The sequence below is a fragment of the Miscanthus floridulus genome, chromosome 9 (genome assembly GCF_019320115.1).
Source record: "Miscanthus floridulus cultivar M001 chromosome 9, ASM1932011v1, whole genome shotgun sequence".
Taxonomy (NCBI): Eukaryota; Viridiplantae; Streptophyta; class Magnoliopsida; order Poales; family Poaceae; genus Miscanthus; species Miscanthus floridulus.
In genome coordinates, this window is record NC_089588.1 from 128,231,054 (window position 1) to 128,254,602 (window position 23,549).

Consider the following 23,549-nt stretch of genomic DNA (forward strand, 5'->3'; position numbering starts at 1 on the left):
AGCCTAAAAACAATAGTTCCAACGAGATTACATCAAGGTTAAAACTAACTTATTCAAGCTAACAATGGCGGCGGGGATCTAGCAGACCCAACTGTAAATGTTTTAGTTGACTGATTGCTGTCACTGTTGTTCCAGTTCCATGCCCCCTCCTCTTCAAACACCACATCTCGACTGATATGCAATTTCTCTATGGAAGGATCTAGAAGCTGATAGCCTTTTGTTCCTGCTTCATAGCCTAAGAGAACAATTTTTGTGGATCTGTCTGACTGCTTCCCAACACCAGGCCCAATCTTCTTTACATGAGCAATACAGCCAAAGGTTCTCAAATGATCAACTCGTGGTTTCTTGCCATGCCTATGCTTCAAATTGAGTTTTATTTTGCACACTCTTTGTTGGAGATCTGTTCAGCAGATAAACTGCTATTGTGACTGCCTCTCCACAGTATTTTGATGGCATGTTGGTGGTCCTTAAGTCCTAAAAATAACCGCCAACACTCACATAAAATGAACTCATATGAACACCAGACTTAGGATTAGGACTTATAACTAACCAATTCCACGAGTTTTGGTGATTCATCATTTGCAGGAGGACATTTGTGGAAATACACAAAGGGCTAAGAGTGTGCAAGGGAACAAAGCATAAATACCAGTTTACGCAAGCCCAAAGGAGAGATGCCCAATCACCAGAAGAATCAGGGCCCAAACAAGTGGAGAATATGCCCATAACAAAAGCAAATCACCTCAACTCCGCACCAAACCCCCATGGGCGAAGACACAAAACTCATGGGAGGCAACCCACCGAAGATGGGCGCGTTTTGGCCCAGCCAGGGTGCGGCCGCACCCCCACCAACTAGCCCAAATAGTCCCATCTCGCACGGGCTGCCTCTTATCGACATTCCAAAGGTGGTTCCCTGAGTTTGGTTTAGATTCAATGTACTTGGAGGTCAGTTTGGTGGTATTATGAGAGGATCATGGAATATTCCATGCATATTCACTCCCCTCTCCACTATAAAAAAAGGCCTCGACCCCCTCCTCAAACAACACACTAAGGAAGAGAGCTACACCAAATTTGAGCATCACTCCAAGGGGCTTAGGCCCTAGCCAGCTAGAGTTGAGTATTAGGGAGAGATGTGAGGGAGAGTACGGGGAAGTGTCGGACCGGTCGGCGGTCTCTCTGAGCTTGTACCTTGACGAACACAAGTACCTCAACGGATTCGTCCGCTATGTAAGTGTCTGTGATACTTAAGTGTAATCACCTGCGAGAGTTTGAGGAAATGTGTTCATGTCTGAGTATCTTTGGCATGACACAAGAAACTCTTAAGTGGAAATTGTTTCCCTTCTCTCTCTCGGGGAAGGCGAAGCAATGGTACACTCATGCCGTAGAAAGTACAAATAAGGATTGGGATGAACTTATATACAAGTTTTCGTCTCTCTACTAGGGGCGATCCTCGGCTTTGAGTAGTACAAGAAGGAGTCTATTGGTCCAGCCTGGGCTAGGTTTTCTACATTAATACACTCTGTCCCAGACATGTTTTTACCCGACAGCGTGTTGCTGCGTCTCTTTTGTTCGCATCTCGACATGGAGTCTGACCTATGCCTTGACATGACTATCGGAAGCCGTTTTGCACACAAAACTATGACAGAGGAAGTAACATTCCTTAAGCGCCTCATAGACAGTCATACTTCATCATAAAAACCAAACCCCTCCAGGCAAAAGTCATGTCAAGTTTTGAGGAGCCCTCATCTGCCAAATCCAAACCCATACGTTCCTTATACCTAGATTCGACTCATGAGCCCTCACCCGAACCACGAACGCCAAAGGAAAGAGTAATTCATCCATCGGAGTTCCCTATCAAATTCAAGGATTATGGCAATACTTCGAAACATTTTTGGCACAGAAAACCTACTCTTCCTTCTAAGGAAGCCTCCCCTAATGCAGAACCATCAAAGGAATGGTTAATGGAAGTGAAACGCTTTTTCGAAGCAATTCGGATTCTTTCACCTTCCATGACCAGATCTTGTTCGTTAAGGGGAACTTTCATAGAAGCCCTGCACAACCCCACAGTCAGGACTACTATCATGTAAGAATTCCAAGTTTGACTATGTACAAACAACTACCAGTGCTTGGAGCCTTAACTAACAATTTTCTTTCCTGATCAAGAACACATAGGAACCCATTCTCCAAAACTACTTTGCATCCATTTTCTTTTAACTATCCAAGACTAACAATGTTGCTTTTCTATTTTGGAATTTAATAGATATTTGTCATTTCCTTATGCTCCCACTAACGGCCCTCCAGGATCACTGAGCCGAGACCACAGATCCCAACACATGATCCATTGCCAAAACGCACTGTGCCATCAACACCTTCATCAAGCTAAGACAGTGCTGAACGGGAGCAATCATGTGGTTGCTGGCCCCCGTGTCCAGCACCCACACACCATCTTCACACTGCACTGGCACAACTATCTTCTCTGAGAGATACAAAGTTTGCATTGGCACTCTTGTGACGATGTTTGCCACCGACATCAACAACGCCGGCTGATCCACCCCCACCACTACAACATTCGCCTCCTCTCACTTCTATTCTTTCTTTTGCTTCTTTGGTCGTTTGTAGTCTTCAGCCCAGTGGCCATAGATGCCACAGTTGTAGCATCTCCCCTTACACTGCAGTGTACCATTAGAGATGAGATTCACACCACCTGTCTAGCCTGAACCTCCTGCATCAGATCAAGATGTTGCCTTCCCTTTTCCATGACTGCTACCTCCACTACCTCCCTAATTGTGAGAGTTAACTTGGAAATGGTGCTTGCGTTTCTCAAGCCACTCTTCTTCAATGAGCAGTAGCCGACCAGCTTTGTCAGTGATCTGCTCCACTCTATCTTCAAAATGCTCTTTGGCAGCATGAAGGCGTCCCCCCAAATCTTCAACCGAGAGGGTCTTGACATCACAGATCTTCTCGATCGAGATGGCGACTTGATTGAAGCGAGGTGGAACAACATGCAGAAATTTCTTAACCACACGGGTATCATCAAGGGTCTCACCGAGTAATTTGATGTTGGCGACGAGATTGATGATTCTCATCCAAAAGCCTTCAACACCCTCCCCTTCTTTGAATTCGATGTTCTCGAACTCCTTCAAGAGCTTCTGCACATTCACCTCCTTCACTCGATCTGCTCCAATCCTCATCATCTTCACAGTTTCCCAGGCTTCCTTCATAGTTTTCTTTGCGCCACGAGTTCCACATCTCCTTGGGCATCGACCGCATCAATGCTCCCATAGCCTATTGATCTTTGGAGCACTTGACGTTGGTACCTAGATCAATTACTTCCTAGATCTCCATCGCTTCATAATTGATTTGCATCAACATCTCCCACTCCGCATAATTGGATTGAGTAAGCATTAGCCATACCAGAGAACTCTGCTTGACACCTGATGACACCATGCTGGAACTTGGCCGCATGTCGCCCATCTCTCTTGTCATCAGCAGCCTCTGAGGGTTCACCTTGAATTTCTTTAGCGCCAGCCATCGCGGTGGGCTGATCGAGCCGCTATAGAACATTCACCATGGCTCTAATACCAGTTGATGAAACCTAGCCATGGTGGCCAGTCCCTAGAACGAACGGCGGAATAGTGGCACCAGAGCACGGTCACCATAGCGGGAGGACGAGCTCTGGAACACACACACGAAAGTGGATGAACACAATGATATGGACTGTGCAACTGTTGTAGCTTTTCTGGGATGTTTTCATAGCATTACATAGATGGATACATGGACTTGATGCCTGACCACCCTGCCGCATGACGAGCTCCACGATATCCTGCTTTACCGAATCGATTACCGTAGGCATGCGCTGCGTGATGTCATGACAGGGAGACCCACCTGGCAGTCACGGCGTGAGCTAGGCACAACACCAGCCAACCGCAATTCGAGGCCATCTAATACAAACTACTGAAAGCCAAAAAAAATAGTTCCAACAAGATTACATCAAGGTTAAAACTAACTTATTCAAGCTAACAATGGTGGTGGGGAGCTAGGCGTTGAGTAGGAAGAGCGACCGGGCGTCGCGGTCGCCATAGAGGGAGAGGTAGATCTATGAGAGGATGGCACTACGGAGGCCAACGTAGGCCTTGAGTAGGCCGAGCATGGTGCCATGAGCCTCGAGGAAGTTACTGACACACATCACCAGCGCGCCGGTGCTGGCGAACGCTTGCAAGTTGGCGCCAGCGTAGACGTAGGCGCACATGAGCCATAGCCACGGTGGCGACGATCGCTCGATGCAACCGGGCGTGAGGGAGACGTAGACCATGAGGTAGCAGCGAGGTTCATGGCGGCGCCAATAGCGAGCATGGCCCATGGCGGGGCCACCTCGCTGAGCAGCCCTGTGGGGACACCCATGTTGCTGCCTAGGTCTTTGAAGAAGGCGAGCATGGTGATGGCGCGTTGGTCATAGCCCAGAGCCGACTTGAGCACCTAGGAGTAGAAGTCAAACGCGTACATCATGCCCGATGCCGATAGGATCTGCAGGCACACCAACAGCGTGTACCATCGCCCGGATAGCACCTGGGGGGCGAACCACGCCATTGTCACCACCTCCATCGCCATGCCACTACTGCCGGCCATGAACGCGAACACCATAGCGCGCGAAGTGTACACACGTACGTGCATGTGCGGGTGTGCGTTGTGAACAAACAAAGTGCAAAGTTGCAGACCCAACTGTGAATGTTTTAGTTGACTGATTGGTGTCACTGTTATTCCAGTTCCATGCACCCTCCTGTTCAAACACCGCAACTCGACTATATGCAATTTCTCTATGGAAGGATCTAGCAGTCGATAGCCTTATGTTCCTACTTCATAGCCTAATAGAACAATTTTTGTGGATCTGTGTGACTGCTTCCCAACACCAGGCCCAATCTTCTTTACATGAGCAAGACAACCAAAGGTTCTCAAATGATCTACTCGTGGTTTCTTGCCATGACAATGCTTCATATTGAGTTTTATCTTGCACACTCTTTGTTGGAGATCTATTTAGCAGATAAACTGTTGTTGTGACCGCCTCTCCCCAGTATTTTGATGGCATGTTGCCAGTCCTTAAGTCCTTAAAATAACCGCCAACACTCACATAAAATGAACTCATATAAACACTAGACTTAGGATTAGGACTTATAACTAACCAATTCCACAAGTTTTGGTGATTCATCATTTGCAGGAGCGTATTTGTGGAAATACAAATAAAGGGCTAAGAATGTGCAAAGGAACAAAGCATAAATACCAGTTTACGCAAGCCCAAAGGAGAGATGCCCAATCACAAGAATCTGGGCCCAAACAAGTGGAGAATAAGCCCATAACCAAAGCAAATCACCTCAACTCTGTGCCAAACCCCCATGGGCAAAGACACAAAACTCATGGGAGGCAACCCACCGAAGATGGGGGCATTTGTGCCCTACCAGGGTGCGGCCGCACCCCACCAACTAGCCCAAATAGTCCCATCTCGCGTAGGCTGCCTCTTATCGTCATTCCAAAGGTGGGTTCCCTTAGTTTGGTCTAGATTCAACGTACTTGGAGGTTGGTTTGGTGGTACTATGAGAGGATCATGGAATATTCCATGCATATTCACTCCCCTCTCCACTATAAAAGAAGGCCTCCACCCCCTCCTCAAACAACACACCACGAAGAGAGCTACACCAAATTTGAGCATCACTCCAAAGGGCTTAGGACCTAGCCAGCTAGAGTTGAGTATTAGGGAGAGATGTGAGGGAGAGTACGGGGAAGTGCTAGATCGGTCGGCGGTCTCCCTGAGCTTGTACCTCGATGAACACATGTACCTCAATGGATTCGTCCGCTAAGTAAGTGTTTGTAATACTTATGGTAGAAAGTCTTTTGATTAGTTAAGCTTTACTCTTATTTGCTTGAGGGTTCGTCGTCTGTTCTTGTAACACATACTCTAGTAGAGGGCCCTGATAGAGACGGATAACCATGATCGATGCTAGAGTAGTAGTCGATAGCGTAGACGTGGTGTCTAAGCTAGAGGCTACCTTCGTTTGCCTCGTTCCCCACAGTTGAGGTGTAGGCGGCTGGTGGTGTCAGCCCTATCCGTCCCTTATAACCCCCCACATTTGGTTTTGGCGTAGAGCTATAGGTCGGAGGCGCCTGGTAGACCATGTCTAAGATAGTGCCTGAAGTGAGCAAGTAGAAGTAGAGTTTATCTTTCCAAAGACCCTAAAACCATAGGAATCCATCTCTACCCTTGCCAACTCTATCCTTGTGTCAAGGCTAGAGGCTACCTTCGTTTGCCTTGTTCCCCACAATTGATGGGGTAGGCGGTAGGTGGTGACAGCCTTGTCCATCCCTTGTAATCCCCCACGTTTGGTTTCGGTGTAGAGCTATAGGCCGGAGGCACCTAGCAGACCAGGTGTAAGCTAGTGCCCGAAGTAAGCAAGTAGAAGTAGAGTTTATCTTTCCAAAGACCCTAAAACCATAGGAATCCATCTCTTCCCTTGCCAACTCTATCCTTGTGTTGTACTTGGACGAACTAGCTAGAATAGTACAACCATTCCCTGTGGAAAATACGATACTCTAAATACTTCTGGGTGAAGTGCTACAATGGTAATTCCGTGCGCTTGTGGATTATTTCTGTTTGCATTAAGAAATACCAACAAGCATTTCTAGTGCTGTTGTCGGGGAACAGTTGCTGTATTTTCTTCAAACCTAGTTCATCCTCATATCTTGTATCTTTAATTTTCATAAAAAGAAAATAGATATTCCTTTTTCTTTTTCATTATGAAATCAACTTCATATCAAAACCTTTCTGCTTCAAAGGGCGAGTTCCTTGAGCCATCACTTTCCCCAAAACTAAACTATTCATCTAGCAGTGAACTTCGTTCTGGCTTTATAGCCATGGTTCGGGCACAACCCTTCTCCGAGAATGATAACAAAGACCCGTGTAATCACCTGCGAGAGTTTGAGTAAATGTGTTCATGCCTGAGTATCTCTAGCATGACACAAGAAACTCTTAAGTGGAAATTGTTTCCCTTCCCTCACACGGGGAAGGCGAAGCAATGGTACACTCATGCCGTAGAAAGTATGAATGAGGATTGGGATGAACATATATAGAAGTTTTGTCTTGCATTTTTCCCTATGTCCCGTATTGTCTCTCTACCAAGGGCGATCCTCGGCTTTGAGCAGTACAAGGAGTCTAATGGTGCAGCCTGGGCCAGGTTTTTAGCATTAATACACTCTAGCGCAGACATGTTTTTACCCAACAGCGTGTTGCTGCGTCTCTTTTGTTCGGGTCTTGACATGGAGTCTAAGCTATGCCTTGACATGACTGTCGGAGGCCGTTTTGCACACAAAACTATGATAGAGGAAGTAACATTCCTTAATCGCCTCATAGACAGTCATACTTCCTCCATCATAAAAACCAAACCCCTCCAAGCAAAAGTATTGTCAAGTTTTGAGGAGCCCTCATCAGCCAAATCCAAACCCACACCTTCCTTATACCTAGATTCGACTCATGAGCCCTCACCCAAACTACGAATGCCGAAGGAAAGAGTAATTCATCCTTTGGAGTTCCCTATCAAATTCGAGGATTATGGCAATACTTCGAAAAATTTTTGGCACAAAAAACCTACACTTCCTTCTAAGGAAGCCTCCCCTAATGCGGAACCATCAAAGGAATGGTTAATGGAAGTGAAACGGTTTTCTACAGCAATTAGGATTCTTTCACCTTCCACGACCATGTTTTGTTTGTTAAGGGGAACTTTCATAGAAGCCCTGCACAACCCCGCAGTCGGGACTAGTATCATGTTAGAATTCCAAGTTTGACTGTGTACAAATGATTGCCAGTGCGTGGAGCCTTAACTAACAATTTTCTTTCCTGATCAAGAACACATAGGAACCCATTCTCCAAAACTACTTTGCATCCATTTTCTTTTAACTATCCAAGACTAATAATGTTGCTTTTCGGTTTTGGAATTTAATAGATATTTGTCAATACCTTATGCTCCTGCTGATGGCCCTCTAGGACCACTGAGCCGAGACAACAGATCCCAACACATGATATGTCACCAAAACGCACTATGCCGTTGACATCTTCATCAAGTTGAGACAATGCTGAATGGGAGCCTATCATGTGGTTGCTGGCCCCCGTGTCCAGCACCCACACAATGTCTTCACATGGCACTGGCACAACAGTCTTCTCTGAGAGATGCATAGTTTGCATTGGCACTTGTGGGGGTATTAACCCCTATACCCTTATAGCTAAGCTTGGGCCGGCCCGGATCGATGGGTCCAGTCCACCCGAAAGACGACGTGTGGCCCAGCCATCCTGATCGGAGTCCCACACAAGGAGTCAAGGAGGATTTGGCGATCAAGCAGGATCCTGGTCGGTTAGAATAGGAATCCTTATCCGGCCACATATGGCAATTGTAACTGACTAGGATTGGTTTCTAGATCTATAACCTTGCCCCCCGGACTATATAAGGCGGGCAGGGGATCCCTCTAAAAGACATCTCTCATTGACATACAGCAATACAAATCAGACGCAGGACGTAGGTATTACGCCTTCTTGGCGGCCGAACCTGGATAAAACCTCGTGTCTGTCTTGCGTCACCGTCTTGTTTGTGGCTTGCGCATCTATCTGCCGATAATCTACTACCTTGGGCATACCCCTAGGTAGACTGCCGACTATATTTCGTCGACAGTGGCGCGCTAGGTAGGGGGTGTGCGTACTGCTCTCCAAGCAAACAAGATGGTCATCATCCCCGGCTCCATGGCTACGCCGAATGGCCTCACGTTCACCGTCAGCCAGATCACCTGGACCACCGGCTCCGATGACTTCATCGCCATGACCATGGAGGAGGCGTGGATTCAGTCCGCGCCGACCACTACTTCACCTGCATTGGCTACGGCTCCGACCACGTCAGATACGGCTCCGACCACTACGGATACGGCTCCGACCATGATGGATCTGGCTCCGACCACGGTACATCTAGCTCCGACCATGCCTACGTCACCTTCAGCCACGCTGACAACCCATCATCCGCTTCCCTGCTACAAAGGGAAGTAGATCGACAACACCGACCTGCTCGACTCCATCGATCGGGTCGGCACCAAACTCATCGAAACCCTAGCTCTGGTAAGTACGATTCAAAGTCAACCTAATGAGCAGGTAACCACTCCCCACAACAGATCTACCCGACCAGCTCAGACGAGTCGTCCTACGCGACTTGGAACAGATCTCATGGTCATATCTACTCCTGAGGGGCGCTCCGTTCGTCGCCAGCCGACCTTCACAACGGGCCTCCGACTCTCCGAGTACGAAGCCTTGATGGAGAACCATCAGGTCCAGCCCTATGGCCTACAAAATGCTGCCTCCAGCTATGCATGCAACTTACAACACTGCTCGGATCTATGTTTTATGCACCAACCTCGGCCGAAGCCACGCAACTTCGTCAACATGATTCAGATTGAAGATTATCGTGAAGGATCCATCCACATGGTCCAAGAGGGTGACTCCAGCTCCTCGTCTGGCACCACATCTGATGCCTCCGTCCACACCAAGCTCCAGCATCACGGAGATGAAGGCGTCGAATACGATCTGGATATCCCGGATCACGCCCTGGGGTTCCCGCAATTCCCGTCTTTCCAGCCAAGGTGAGGGGGTTTGATCAACGTTGTCAGCAATGATGAACCACCGGCAGTTGGCGAAACAGAACAAAAAAGGACTGCATGCGAGGCATGCAACATTGACTGGTTTAATCGCCGGCAAATCGAAGCCGAAGCAGACCAGGAGGCACGGCGCATAAGGGTCCAGCCATGTGACCTCAACGATGCTTTCGATAGGGTGGGAGACAAACAAGTCTTCAGGACTCCAAGTGCTAACATAGCCATCACCATGGCGACAATGCAACGGCTACCGAACACCCCGGAAACCCAAGCAGTTCACAATGAAATACAAGCCTATCTGATGGCTGCTATGGCCCAGACCGTGGAGATTGCAAACCAAGCTCGGGCTCCATCCGTATCAGTCAAGTCAAGCCACAGCCGCCAGCACCCAAGTCATTCACAGCCACTCAACCAACGTGGCTCATGCAACAACGATGGCCATGACGGTGGTCGGGATGACAACCGCCGTTGGGAGGACAACCGTCGCGACGTCCGGGACGATAATCACCGAGACAACCGTGACAACCGCCACGATAACCGCGGTCGCAGGGCTAATACAGATGGCAATCGAGATCGCCGCGATGGCAATAATGATCTCCGCCATTACCTTAGTGAACGCGACCTGTGCGCTCGCATCAACCAGAGAGCCGACGATCGAGCCTCCCACGAAAGCTATCACCGTATGGAGTATGACACTGCCCACGGTCCACCGGGTTTGAAGCAGTTTACTCCACACCTTTGCCAAGTCATATGGCCCAAGAATTTCAAGCTCGAGAAACTTTAGAAGTACGACGGCAAAGAAAACCCTGAATTATGGGTCATGCTCTACGAAACCGTGTGCAGATCAGCCATGGCTGACGAGCACGTCATGTCTAACTACTTCCCAGTCGCTGTTGGCCATGCAGGTCACCAGTGGCTGGTCAGCTTGCCGGCGAACTACTTTGATTCTTGGCAGGAGCTTAAGCAAGCCTTCATCGACCATTTCATCGCTACTTGTGAACAACCGGGCAACAAGTACGATCTGCAATGGATCCGAGATCGGAAAGATGAGCCACTGCGCGAGTATGTTCGATGTTTCTCGGAGATGCGCATCAAGGTCCCATCAATCTCTGACAACAAGGCAATCGAGGCTTTCATCACTGGCCTCCGCTTCCACGACGCCCTAAGAGACAAGCTCCTTCGGAAGAGACCTGAATCAGTCACAGCGCTCTTGGCCACCGCTAAGAAATATGCGGACGCCGACGACGCTAAAAAGATAATTGTTGAAGAAGCAGCAAGGGTTCCACGCTCTGACCACCCTCCACACCACGACGATTACCGCGGCAATCGTGGTCGGAATGACAATTTTGACCGCCGCAACCAGTGCAATGACTCCCGCGACCACCGTGACCAACGTAATCAGCGGCGCAACCGCCGTGACGATTACAGGAGCAAGCGTGCCCGGGAAGACGACGGCGAGGTCAATACCGTGAAAAAGGGCGGCAGACGTTGTAACTATGAAGACGACTACGCCAAAGCATTGAAGGGGCCCTGCCAGCTTCATCCTAAGTAGAACCATACCATGGAGAATTGCCGCGTCCTCAAGTCTATCTATACGCGTCAACAGGCTCCGGATACATCCGATAAGCCTAACGATGCAGCGGAACAGCGCAACGAGGATAACGAGGACAACGATGCAGACCCTCGTCACAAGTACGTCAAGCCAACCGATCGCGTACACACAATCATCGGAGGCAAAGTGTCCATCAAGACCAAGAGGGAACACAAGCTGCTCGCCCGTGCTTGCTTGAACGTGGCCAATGCCGATAACCTTCTTGTCGATCCCTAGCTCCCTCTGTGGTCTCACCGTGAAATCTCTTTCAGCAGGAAGGACCAATGGGCCGCAATACCGGAGCCAGGACGTTTTCCCCTGGTCCTCGATCCTTGTATCAACAAGGTCCAGTTCGATAGAGTACTGATCGACGGTGACAGCTCCATCGATATACTGTTCAAGAACAGTCTGGCCGCCCTGAAGATAGCTCAGGCAGATCTTAAGCCATACGAGGCACAGTTCTAGGGTGTTCTCCCCGGACAGAGCTCTACACCTCTCGGGCAGATCATGCTACCTGTCCAGTTTGGGACCCCGGACCACTTCCGCACCGACTACGTCAACTTTGTGGTCGCTGACTTCGACGGCACCTACCATGCTATTCTTGGTCGACCGTCACTCACCAAGTTCATGGCCATACCTCATTATAGGTATCTGGTGCTCAAGATGCCTACCGAGAAAGGAGTCCTAGCCCTCCAAGGTAACGTGTACGCCGCTTACACCTGCGAAGACGACAGTTTCAAAATAGCAGAGGCCCACGACCTCTCTATTCACATGGCCGAGACCATGCTCGACGCTAAGAAGACCTCAGCCGACCACCTGGAGATCCCAGAGCTCGAGGCTCCACGCAAGAACATCAAGTCCAAGGAGCACAAGGCGATCCAGCTGGTCGACGGCGACCCTAGCAAAATGGCCCTTATCGGGGCCAACTTGGATCCCAAATAGGAAGACGCGCTCGTCAGGTTCTTGAGGAGCAACGTGGATGTGTTTGCATGGAAACCTTCCGACATGCTCGGTGTACCTCGGAACTTGATCGAGCACTCCTTAAATGTCAACAGCAAGGCCAAACCAATCAAGCAGAAGCTACGACAGTTCGCTCGCGACAAAAAGGAGGCGATTAGGGTAGAAGTAACATGGCTTTTGGCAGCCAGATTTATCAAAGAAGTGTATCACCCAGAGTGGTTAGTCAACCCGGTTCTTGTACGCAAAAAGAATAATGAATGGAGAATGTGCGTTGATTACACTGATCTCAACAAACACTGCCCTAAGGACCCCTTCGGCTTACCGTGCATAGACGAGGTCGTAGATTCAACCGCCGGTTGCGAGCTCCTTTCCTTTCTCGATTGCTACTCTGGTTATCACCAGATCGCTCTCAAAAAGGACGATCAGGTCAAGACGTCTTTCATCACGCCTTTCGCCGCCTACTGCTACATGACTATGTCATTCGGGCTCAAGAACGCCAGGGCTACATACCAACACGCCATTCAGGCCTGCCTAACAGACGAGATAAAAGATGACCTTGTAGAAGCCTATGTGGATGATGTAGTTGTCAAAACCAAGGAAGCACATACCCTTGTTGACAACCTAAAATGCACCTTTGCAGCCCTCAATACATTCTAATGGAAGTTAAACCCAAAGAAGTGCATCTTTGGTGTTCCTTCTGGTATATTGCTAGGCAACGACATCAGTTACGATGGCATACGCCCTAATCCAGAGAAAGTCAAAGCTATCTTAGACATGAAGCCCCCCAAAAAGGTGAAGGATGTCTAGAAGCTTACCGGATGCATGGCTGCTCTCAGCCGTTTCATATCAAGATTAGGAGAAAAAGGGCTACCGTTTTTCAAATTGCTCAAAGCATCCGAGAAGTTTGAGTGATCGGAGGAAGCAGATGCTGCCTTCACATAGATAAAACAATACCTTACATCACCTCTGGTCCTCACTGCTCCTAGAGAAGATGAAACTCTCCTACTTTACATTGCGGCAACCAATCGAGTGGTCTCCACTACCATGGTGGTCGAGCGCGATGAGCTGGGCCACGCCTATAAGGTACAGCGGCCAATTTATTTCATTAGTGAGGTACTCAACGAATCCAAGACCAGGTACCCACAGGTTTAGAAACTGCTCTACGCCATACAGATAACATCTCGAAAGTTGAGACATTACTTCAACGGATATCGTGTGGTGGTCATGACCGAGTACCCTTTGGGGGACATCATTCGCAATAAGGATGTGAACGGGCGCATCGTTAAATGGGCAATGGAGCTATGCCCCTTCTCCTTGGAATTTGCAAGCCGTACTACAATCAAGTCTCAGGCACTCGTCAATTTCATCGTCGAGTGGACAGACTTAAGCACGCCTGCCTCCCAGAGATCTGACGAATATTGGACGATGTACTTCGATGGCTCTCTCAACATTGACGGTGTGGGAGCTGGAGTTCTTTTTGTGTCACCATCCAAGGAGCAGCTCCGGTACGTCCTTAGGATTTATTTCTCGGCATCTAATAACGCCACCGAATATGAAGCATGCCTGCATGGTTTACGCATTGCGGTTGAGCTTGGTGTTAAATGTCTCTATGTCTACGGAGACTCAGCTCTGGTCATCAACCAACTCAACAAGGACTGGGACACGACCAGCGAAAAGATGGATGCATACTGCAAATCGATAAGAAAGCTGAAAGGTAGGTTCTATGGCATCGAGTACATACACGTGGTCTGGGACAAGAACCAAGCAGTGGATGCGCTATCAAAGTTAGGATCGTCCCGAGCCAAAATCCCACATGGCGTATTCGTCCAAGACTTGCTCACGCCTTCCATTGAAGAGGAAGATTCCACGGTTGACAAAGCTCTAGACCAGCAATTGGTGGCTACGGTTCCGGCGCCGAACACAACCGAGCCGCCTCTGACCACTCATGAGCCAGACTGGAGAACACCTTTCATCAAGTACTTAACAGATGGTAGCGATTATACTGATCGGACAGAAAATGAGCGCCTGATGCGTCGCAGTAAGCAGTATCTGCTCGTCGATGGCAAGTTATGGCGCAAAAACGCAAAGGAGGAAATCTTGATGAAGTGTATAACACAGGAGGAAGGCAAACATCTCCTGGACCAAATCCACTCTGGCTCCTGCAAGAATGTTAAAGAGTGGTTCTTCGTGGTCGGGGACTTAGTCCTGAAGTGGAAGACGAACCAGGCTAGTGTCCACAAACTCGTAACCCCATGGGAGAGACCCTTCATGATCAAGGAAGTCACATGACCAACGTCTTACAGGTTAGCTCACCTGGACGGTACGGACGTACCAAACTCGTGGCACATCGACAAGCTTAGATGTTTTTATGCTTAACTACTAAGATATGTACTCCTCTTGTACTGTCGATTTAATTCAATAAAGCAATTATGATTTCTTCGACCCCTCTAATGTGTCATTTCGAATTTTATGGTTATTCTACCTTAGCCAATAAAAGCCGACCACCACTCCTTCTACGGTTTTCGGAGCAGGCCTTGCCTCCGGTTCCTCCCAACACGTGCATGGGATCCGCTCTCTACGTTACGGGTGATCGGCAGGTCCCCCTTGGTTTGACTTGTCCGCGTCTATGTGTGCACAGGTCACCGCACCTCACACTCCGACCACATGGCAAACTAGGGCCGCACAAACTTTTCGGGATGATGTGTCAAGCACAATGGTACAACTAGACAGAACGTTAACATGTTCTTACTCAGTTACACCAACATAACATATCAGGCTTAAATATGCTTTATACAAAGCAAACAAGCTTATAATGATATACAATTATGTTATTACAAGCTTACCTGAAGAGGCTCAAGTTTACAATAACACAACTATGTCCTCCTTCTATAGCTCTAAGCCTATTACATTGGCTGGTCGGGGCGCATGGCACTTACTGCTCGCCGCTTCCGATATCCTACTCGAGTCTCGGGGACTCTTGTGCTAGTTGAGCTGAAGGGGATGGCCCCACCGGTGCCTGGCTAGTCGAGACCGCAGGCTTCGTTGGTTGGCTTGCAGCTGATGGCATTTCCAGCTGACTTGTTGATGGCGTACCCTGTATAGGTGCTGTCCCACCTCCACACAGGTTAATGTCGCCAATTATCTTTGATGATAGGTCCAGCTGGGTCGTCCGAAGCTCCTCCGCCTTGTCTGGGTCTACCTCCTTTAGGTACCTAGCCTCCAGGTGCTTGAGATCGATCAGGGGGTAGTGAGCACGTACCATGCTTAGCACATGGGCACCCGTGTACTCACCCACCTCCTTCATGAACTCTTGGAACCATCCCCACACTTGTCTGCATCTCTCGACCAGTCCGAGCTGGGGCGTCTTTGGCTCTTCCTCTATGAGCGCCGGGTCGATAAGATCGAGGATGGGGACAATGCCAGTTGCCACTTCTTGGCACCGGTTCTTCCATGTGTCCCGCTCCTCGGTGGCCTCGAGGCATTGTGCTTTCCAGCCATCACGCTCTTTGATCACGGCCTCCAAATGCCTCTTGGCATTGACTTTTAAAACTGAACACCGTATGAGACATCAAGATGTTATGGCACGACAAGACAAGGCGGGCAACAGAATGAGAAAGGTGGTCTGGAATACTTACTTTTCAGTTCCTCCTTCATTTTGGTGGTGTGGTCCTGGAGTTGAGACTGGCTGCGTGCCAGTTTCTCGTTGTCTTCCTTCAGGCGACCACACTCTGCGGTCACGCGGCTATTCCCCTCTTGGAGGCGGGTTACTTCAGCTTCTAAGCCTGCATTACAGCTGTCACTACCAACACCACAACAATACGTGTTACACACTTGCTGTGAATAAAGTGACAACTTACTTATTCTTTCCCGCTCTTTGTTATTAAGCTGGCCGACCAGGTTCTGGTTTTGTGCCTCTAGCTCTACCCTCTTCTGGTCAATGGCTTCGAGTTGGTGGCGCAAGTGTTCCACCTCGGCCACCAGTTCTTTATTATTCGCCGTGATCCCCTCAATCTGGTCGAAGCACCTCTTTCGGTACTTCACGGTCTTCATCAAGTCCTGCACATAAATAAGCTAAGTCAGACAGATCGACTACATAACAGGGTCAAGTGGTCAAGCCAAACATACCTGGACTTCTGCCACCAGACGCTTTGCCGCCCGTTCGACTCTTAGGGTCTCTTCGACCTCTGGGATTTCTTCGTGCATAACCCATTCATCGTTCCACCAGCGCGACACATATACATGTTGTCGCTTATCTTGGGGATGGCCCAGGACCTCTTCTACTTCGTCCTCTTCATCCTCCTGTTTGGGGGGCGGCGCTGGTCTGGAGTCTGCAGTCTCCGCGACCACCATGGCTTTTCCACGAGCTGTTGCATCTGCAAGAGTGCTCTGTGCCACTTCCGGATGCTGCTCCTCGGCTTGATCCGGCTCCCTTGGCGCCAAGGTATCAGCCTCAGCAGGGTTTGTGCTCAGAGCACTTGTACTCTGCTCGGCTGTCTTCTCGACCAGCCGCTCGGGGACTAATGTTTGGTCGTCCGCCCGCTGAGGTCCCGACGGAGTTCCTTCTACAGGCCCCTCCACGGCTGGCTGCCGGGCAGTTTTTTCCGCCATTGCTGGCAAAGTTGTGCCGCACCCGGCTAGCTGGTCAGGGTTCTCGGTGGACGCCGACCTAATTTATCAGAGAAAAGTTCAGAAGATAATAGTATTCAATACAAATTACAAGCTTACATCAAAGTTATAGATACTTACAGCTTCGAAGCGCGGAATGATGTGGCGAAGGAGCGTCTCTTTGACCGCCCCTCCTCCGCGTGCTCGGTAGGTTCCACCGGAACTCTTTCCACCACCGGTACAGGCGTCGGGGTTTGATGCTCGGCATCTCCTTTGTTTGTCCTCTATGTTGCAGTGGTTGGTGATTCGATCACTGCTGGCACAGAGGAGCCACCTTGCTCCGTCAACCCCGTTTGTCTCCTCTTTCGGGGGAGGAGCCGGAAGATGTCCGCATCCTCTGCTTCGTCATTCGAAAGGGGGAAGACGGCTTGGCGTCGTTTGTTGGCAGCCGGACGCTTGCCAGCGGCTCTGGTCGATGCATCCTCCACAGCCTCGAGTGCCACCCAGTGGACGTCGTCAGTCCTAGCGCTGGTCTAGGCAGCTGGGCCTGCAACTTGTGGCCAATCCACACCGGGGGGTGGAGACACGAACACTGCTGCCCGGTCACGACCATTACTTTGAGACACATAACGAAGACAACAGTCAATTTCATGTTACAACATGATTCTACAGTTAAAAGGAAGCATCATTTACCTTTGGGGGAGGTCGGGCCAGCTTGAAGGCGTGCTCGATGTCGTTCAACCTGACATAATTGGGATCGGCCAGGTTGAATAGCTCCCCAATCCTGGCCTTGACTTCTGTCTTGTCGAGCGCCTCTTTTCTGGTCCTTGTTGGATCTACGCTTCCCTGGTACTCGAAGCCAGGATGTACTCTCTTCTGGCAGGGCTGGATCCTTCGGCTGACGAAGTTCCCGACCATGCTTGGACCATCTAGTTTTCTCCACGGGGTCATCCCGAGCAGTTCTGCGATCTGCTCCAAGTTCTCAGGCTTCTCCGACCAGCTATTCTTCCTCTCCGGAATCAACCCCACGTCGCAGAGGGTGATTATGTTCGGCTCTTCACTGATGTAGAACCACTTCTTGTACCATTCGTCCAGCGAGGTGTTCCAGGGGCAGTGCAGGTATTGGGTCTTCATGCCATGACGAAGATTGAGGTAGACGCCTCCGGCTATCTTCGAGCCACCGCTCCCTTTCTTCCGCAGACAGAATAGGTGGCGAAAGAGGTCGAAATGGGGCTGGAAGCCACCATAAGCCTCGTAGAGATGGATGAAGGTGGAGACAAGAAGAATCGAGTTGGGATGCAGATTGCAAATCCCAATCTCGTAGTACAAGCAGAGACCCTGAAGGAAAGGGTGCACTGGAACCCCAAAACCCCGTTTGAAGAAATCTTCGAACACCACAATCTCACCTGGTTGTGGATCGAGGAAGCTTTCTCCTTCCGGCGCATGCCATCCCACGAGTGCCTTGTTGTGGAGCACTCCCATGGCGACGAGGTCTTCGATGGTCTGCTCATTGCTCTGCGATTTCCACCACTCCTTCACCATGACTCTGCCTTTCTTCTGGGTGTCTCTCTTTGCCATTAATCTGTCTTTACTAAGGGGGTGGATGCAGTGGCGAGGGGGTTGGCGTTGATTTTTGGAGGAATAGGGTTCGGCAAGAAGAAGATCAAGGTTGTGGCGGCGAATGACAATGGGGAATGGTATGAGTAACTTACCAGATCTACATTATAAATAACAAAGAGCTCCATCGTTTCATCCACTCGAGATTATTGGGAGACATGCGCATGCGCCACAGACGGTTGTTCACACAACCTTGAGATCTACGCCAATAAAAGCGCCCCTTCGTTACCAGTGTACGTGCCTCTTCGTTGATAGTGTAAGAGGGCCCACACTGACGCACCTCCATACAGGTGCCAAGCGACTGTTTGCTAGAAAAGAGTAAGAAGACAGAATGATGTACTATACCCATCTGCTTTTTTTGACCAGGCGTGTCAGACTGGACTTGGCAGAGAAAGGAGATAAATAAATACACCAAATAAATACATCAATGGCGTTCGTATTTTCGATGCTCGTTTTGTGCTCAAGGATGGATCAGACTCCTACAATGTTCAGGGACCACCCAGACCACTGCCGTGCTCAGGGACTGCCCAGACCACTGCCGTGCTCGTGGACTGCCAAGAATACTACCGTGCTCGGGGATTGCTCCGACCACTGACGTGCTCGGGGACTGCTCCGACCACTGCGGTGCTCGGGGACTGCTCCGACAACTGATGTGCTCGGGGACTGTCCCGACCACTGCTCGAAGAATGGTTCTCCTCAGCTACATGTGATTTGTACTCACATACAGTTGAGAGACATTTATTTAGACCTTGCTACAAGGCTCATATTTTGCCTTTCAGCAAGCTCGGGGACTACGTCGGTACGATGCACCTGCCGGTGCATCTTGTATCGCCTGTACAACGATTGGATTTTTAACTTTGGTGAAAATTCTTTTTTAGACCCTGGCACCACGTGGCTGCGTCACCTACTACCAGGCTCGGGGACTAAGTGGGCACACTTCACCTTGCGGTGAATGTGTTTTAATTGACCCCTGTGCTTTGAATGATTGTAAGGATTATCAATGTGCTCGGGGACTGTCCCGACCACTGCTCGGAGAATGGTTCTCCTCGGCTACATGTGAGTTGTACTCACATACAGTTGAGAGACATTTATTTAGACCTTGCTACAAGGTTCATACATCTCCTTCCAGCAAGCTCGGGGACTACGTCGGTACGATGCACCTGCCGGTGCATCTCGTTTTTGTTTGTATGACAATTGGGTTCTCAACTTAACTGGGAATTCTTTTTAGACCCTGGCACCACGTGCCTACGTCACCTACTACCAGGCTCGGGGACTAAGTGGGCACACTTCACCTTGCGGTGAATGTGTTGGTTTTTTCGACCTCTACACTTCTGACGATTCAAGGACGCTATGCTTCAAGACCACTTACATTTCTTTCCAGAAATACAAGTGGGCACACTTCTCAGGACGGAAATCTTTTTCTTTTTTCTTAAGAGCACCATACATTCTTTGGACAACTTACTTCTCTGACGATGACGGTGGTCAGAAATGTCAAGAATTCAAGCCTTACTTGTCGGAGAAGGTTAAAATGGCGTGTCTCAGCATAATACATGGTGCTCGGGGACTAGCTGTGGGGGTATTAACCCCTACACCCTTACGGCTAAGCTTGGGCCGGCCCGGATCGATGGGTCCAGTCCACCCGAAAGACGACGTGCGGCCCAGCCAACCTGATCGGAGTCCCGCACAAGGAGTCAAGGCGGATTTGGCGATCAAGCAGGATCCTGGTCGGTTAGAATAGGAATCCTTATTCGGCCACATATGGCAATTGTAACTGACTAGGATTGGTTTCCAGATCTGTAACCCTGCCCCCCGGACTATATAAGGCGGGCAGGGGATCTCTCTAAAAGACATCTCTCATTGACATACAGCAATACAAATCAGATGCAGGACGTAGGTATTACGCCTTCTTGGCGGCTGAACCTGGATAAAACCTCGTGTCTGTCTTGCGTCACCGTCTTGTTTGTGGCTTGCGCATCTGTCTGCCGATAATCTACTACCTTGGGCATACCCCTAGGTAGACTGCCGACCATATTTCGTCGACAGCACTCTTGTGACGATGTTTGCCGCCGACATCAACAGCGCCGGCTGACACACCCCCACCACTACAACATTCGCCTCCTCTCACTTCTATTCTTTCTTTTGCTTCTTTGGTCATTTGTAGTGTTCTGCCCAGTCATCATAGATGCCACAATTGTGGCATCTCCCCTTGCACCGTGGTGTACCATCAGAGGTGAGATTCACAACACCTGTCTAACCTGAACCTCCTGCATCAGATCGAGATGTTGCCTTCCCTTTTCCTTGATTGCTACCTCCACTGCCTCCCTCCTTGTGAGAGTTAACTTGGAAATGGTGCTTGTGTTTCTCAAGCCACTCTTCTTTAACGAGCAGTACCCAACCAGCTTTGTCAGTGATCTGCTCCACTCTATCTTCAAAATGATCTTTAGCAGCACGAAGGCATCCCACCAAATCTTCAATCGAGAGGGTCTTGACATCACAGAACATCTCGATCGAGACGGTGACTTGATTGAAGCGAGGTGAAACAACACGCAGAAATTTCTTAACCACACGGGTATCATCAATGGTCTCACCGAGTGATTTGATGTTGGCGACGAGATTGATGATTCTCATCCCAAAGTCTTCAACACTCTCCCCTTCTTTGAATTCGATGTTCTCGAACTCCTTCAAGAGCTTCTGCACATTCCCCTCCTTCACTCGATCCGCTCCAATCCTTAGCGTCTTCACTGTTTGCCAGGCTTCCTTCACAGTTTTCTTTGCGCCAAGAGTTCCCCACATCTCCTTGGGCACCGACCGCATCAATGCTCCTATAGCCTATCGATCTTGGGAGCACTTGACGTGGGTACCTAGATCAATTACTTCCCAGATCTCCATCGCCTCATAATTGATTTGCATCAACATCTCCCACTCCGCATAATTGGATCGAGTAAGCATTGGCCATACCAGAGAACTCTGCTTGACGCTTGATGACACCGTGCTAGAACTTGGCGGCATGTCGCCCATCTCCCTTCTCATCGGCGGCCTCCGAGAGTTCGCCTTGAATTTCTTTAGCGCTGGAGATCGCGTTGGGCTGATCGAGCCGCTATAGAACATTCATCGTAGCTCCGATACTAGTTGTTGGAACCCAGCCGTAGCGGCCGGTCCCTAGAACGAACGGTGGAATGGTGGCGCCGGAGCGCGGTCACCGCAGGGAAAGCACGAGCTCTGGAACACACACACACGAAAGTGGATGAACACGATGATATGGACTGCGCAACTGCCGCAGCTTTTCTGCTACGTTTTCATTGCATTACATAGACGGATACATGGGCTTGAAGCCTGACCACCCCGCCGCATGACGAGCTCCACGATCTCTTGCTTTACTAGATCGATGACCGTGGGCATGCGCAGCACGACGTCGCGACGGGGAGACCCACGTGGCGGTCACGGCGTGAGCTGGGCACAGCACCAGCCACCCGCAATACTACGCCATCTAATACAAACTACTGAAAGAGTAAAAACAATACTTCCAACGAGATTACATCAAGGTTAAAACTAACTTATTCAAGCTAACAACGGCTGCGGGGAGCAAGGCGATGAGCAGGACGAGCAACCGGGCGTCGCGGCTACCGTAGAGGGAGAGGTAGATCTGCGCGAGGATGGTGCTGCTGAGGCCGACGTAGCCCTTGAGGAGGCCGAGCACTGTGCCACGGGCCTCGGGGAAGTTCCTGACGCACGTCACCAGCGCGCCGGTGCCGGCCAACACCTGCGAGTTGGCACCCACGCAGACGTAGCCACACATGAGCCATAGCGGTGGCGGTCGCTCGGTGCGGCCAGGCGCGAGGGAGAGGTAGACCATGAGGTAGCCAGCGAGGTTCATGGCGGCGCTGACGGCGAGCACGGCCCCACGGTGGGGCCACCTTGCTGAGTAGCCCCGTGGGGATGAGGAAGAAGAGAGGCCGACAATGAAGCAAGAACACTGAGCTCGAAGTGGCTCGGGCTCGGGGAGGAACAAGGGGTATATAGGAGGGGACCTTTAGTCCCGGTTGTAGATAGAAACCGGGACTAAATGTCCCTTTCTAGTCCCGGACGGAGCCTCCAGCCGGGAGTAGACTTTTACTCCCGGTTGGAGGTACAAACCGGGAGTAAAAGTGAACCTTTAGTCCCGGTTGGTAGCTCCAACCGAGACTAAAGGTCCCCTCCAGCAAAAGCCTAGCGCAGTAGCCGTTGGGTAGGGACCTTTAGTCCCGATTTGAGCTACCAACCAGGACTAAAGGTTTCTCTAGTACTGGGCGCGAAAAATACCAGGACTACAGCTAAATTTCAAAGTGGATCCAAGGTCGTTTCTCTACTAGTGGCCCACGGTGGGGCCATCTTGCTGAGCAGCCCCGCGGGGACGCCCACATTGCTGCCCAGGTCCTTGAAGAAGGCGAGCGTGGCGACGGCGCGCTGGTCGTAGCCCAGCGCCGACTTGAGTGCCCGGGAGTAGATGCCGAACGCGTAGTCGCGCCCGACGCTGACAGGATCAGCAGGCACGCCAACAGCGTGAACCATCGCCCGGAGAGCACCTGGCGGGCGAACCGCGCCGTTGTCAGCGCCTCCGTCGCCACACCACTGCTGCCGGCCACGAACGCGAACACCATGGCGCGCCAAGTGTATACACATACGTGCGTGTGCCGGTGTGCGTCGTGAACAAACGAAGTGCAAAGCTGCAGACTGCTGTGTCACCTGACATGCATAAAAACAGTTTGACTGTCACTTGCTATTATTATCTTGTCATTAGGAAGCTGTCATGGCCGCATCATGGCATACATGGTGTCTATAGTTATATCCATGCATGGGCCTGCGCAGAGCCTTTTCGTCCATGAGAGCCTGACTGACACGAGCAAAGAAAGACAAGGTATTCAGAAGATTCAATTTAGGCCCCGTTGGGTTGCAAGAAACGTTTCGGTTTCTTGGGAGAATCAGGAGAATCGCTTCCAAACGGGATACTAGAGCTCAGAATCGGATCGAAACCGTTTCGAACTTCCTTCCTAAAAACGCGACACCGTGATTACCCTGGTTTCGCCCGATTCGCTTCGCCTTCCGTTAACTCCGTCCTCATCTTCCTTCCCAG

At 50.1% G+C, this 23,549-nt stretch overlaps 1 pseudogene; it reads right to left on the bottom strand.

The window, feature by feature from the left end:
* The window catches only part of LOC136482939 (protein NUCLEAR FUSION DEFECTIVE 4-like), a 43,193-nt pseudogene extending 20,117 nt beyond the window's left edge, over positions 1-23,076 (bottom strand).
* Positions 23,077-23,549: the final 473 nt, after the last annotated feature.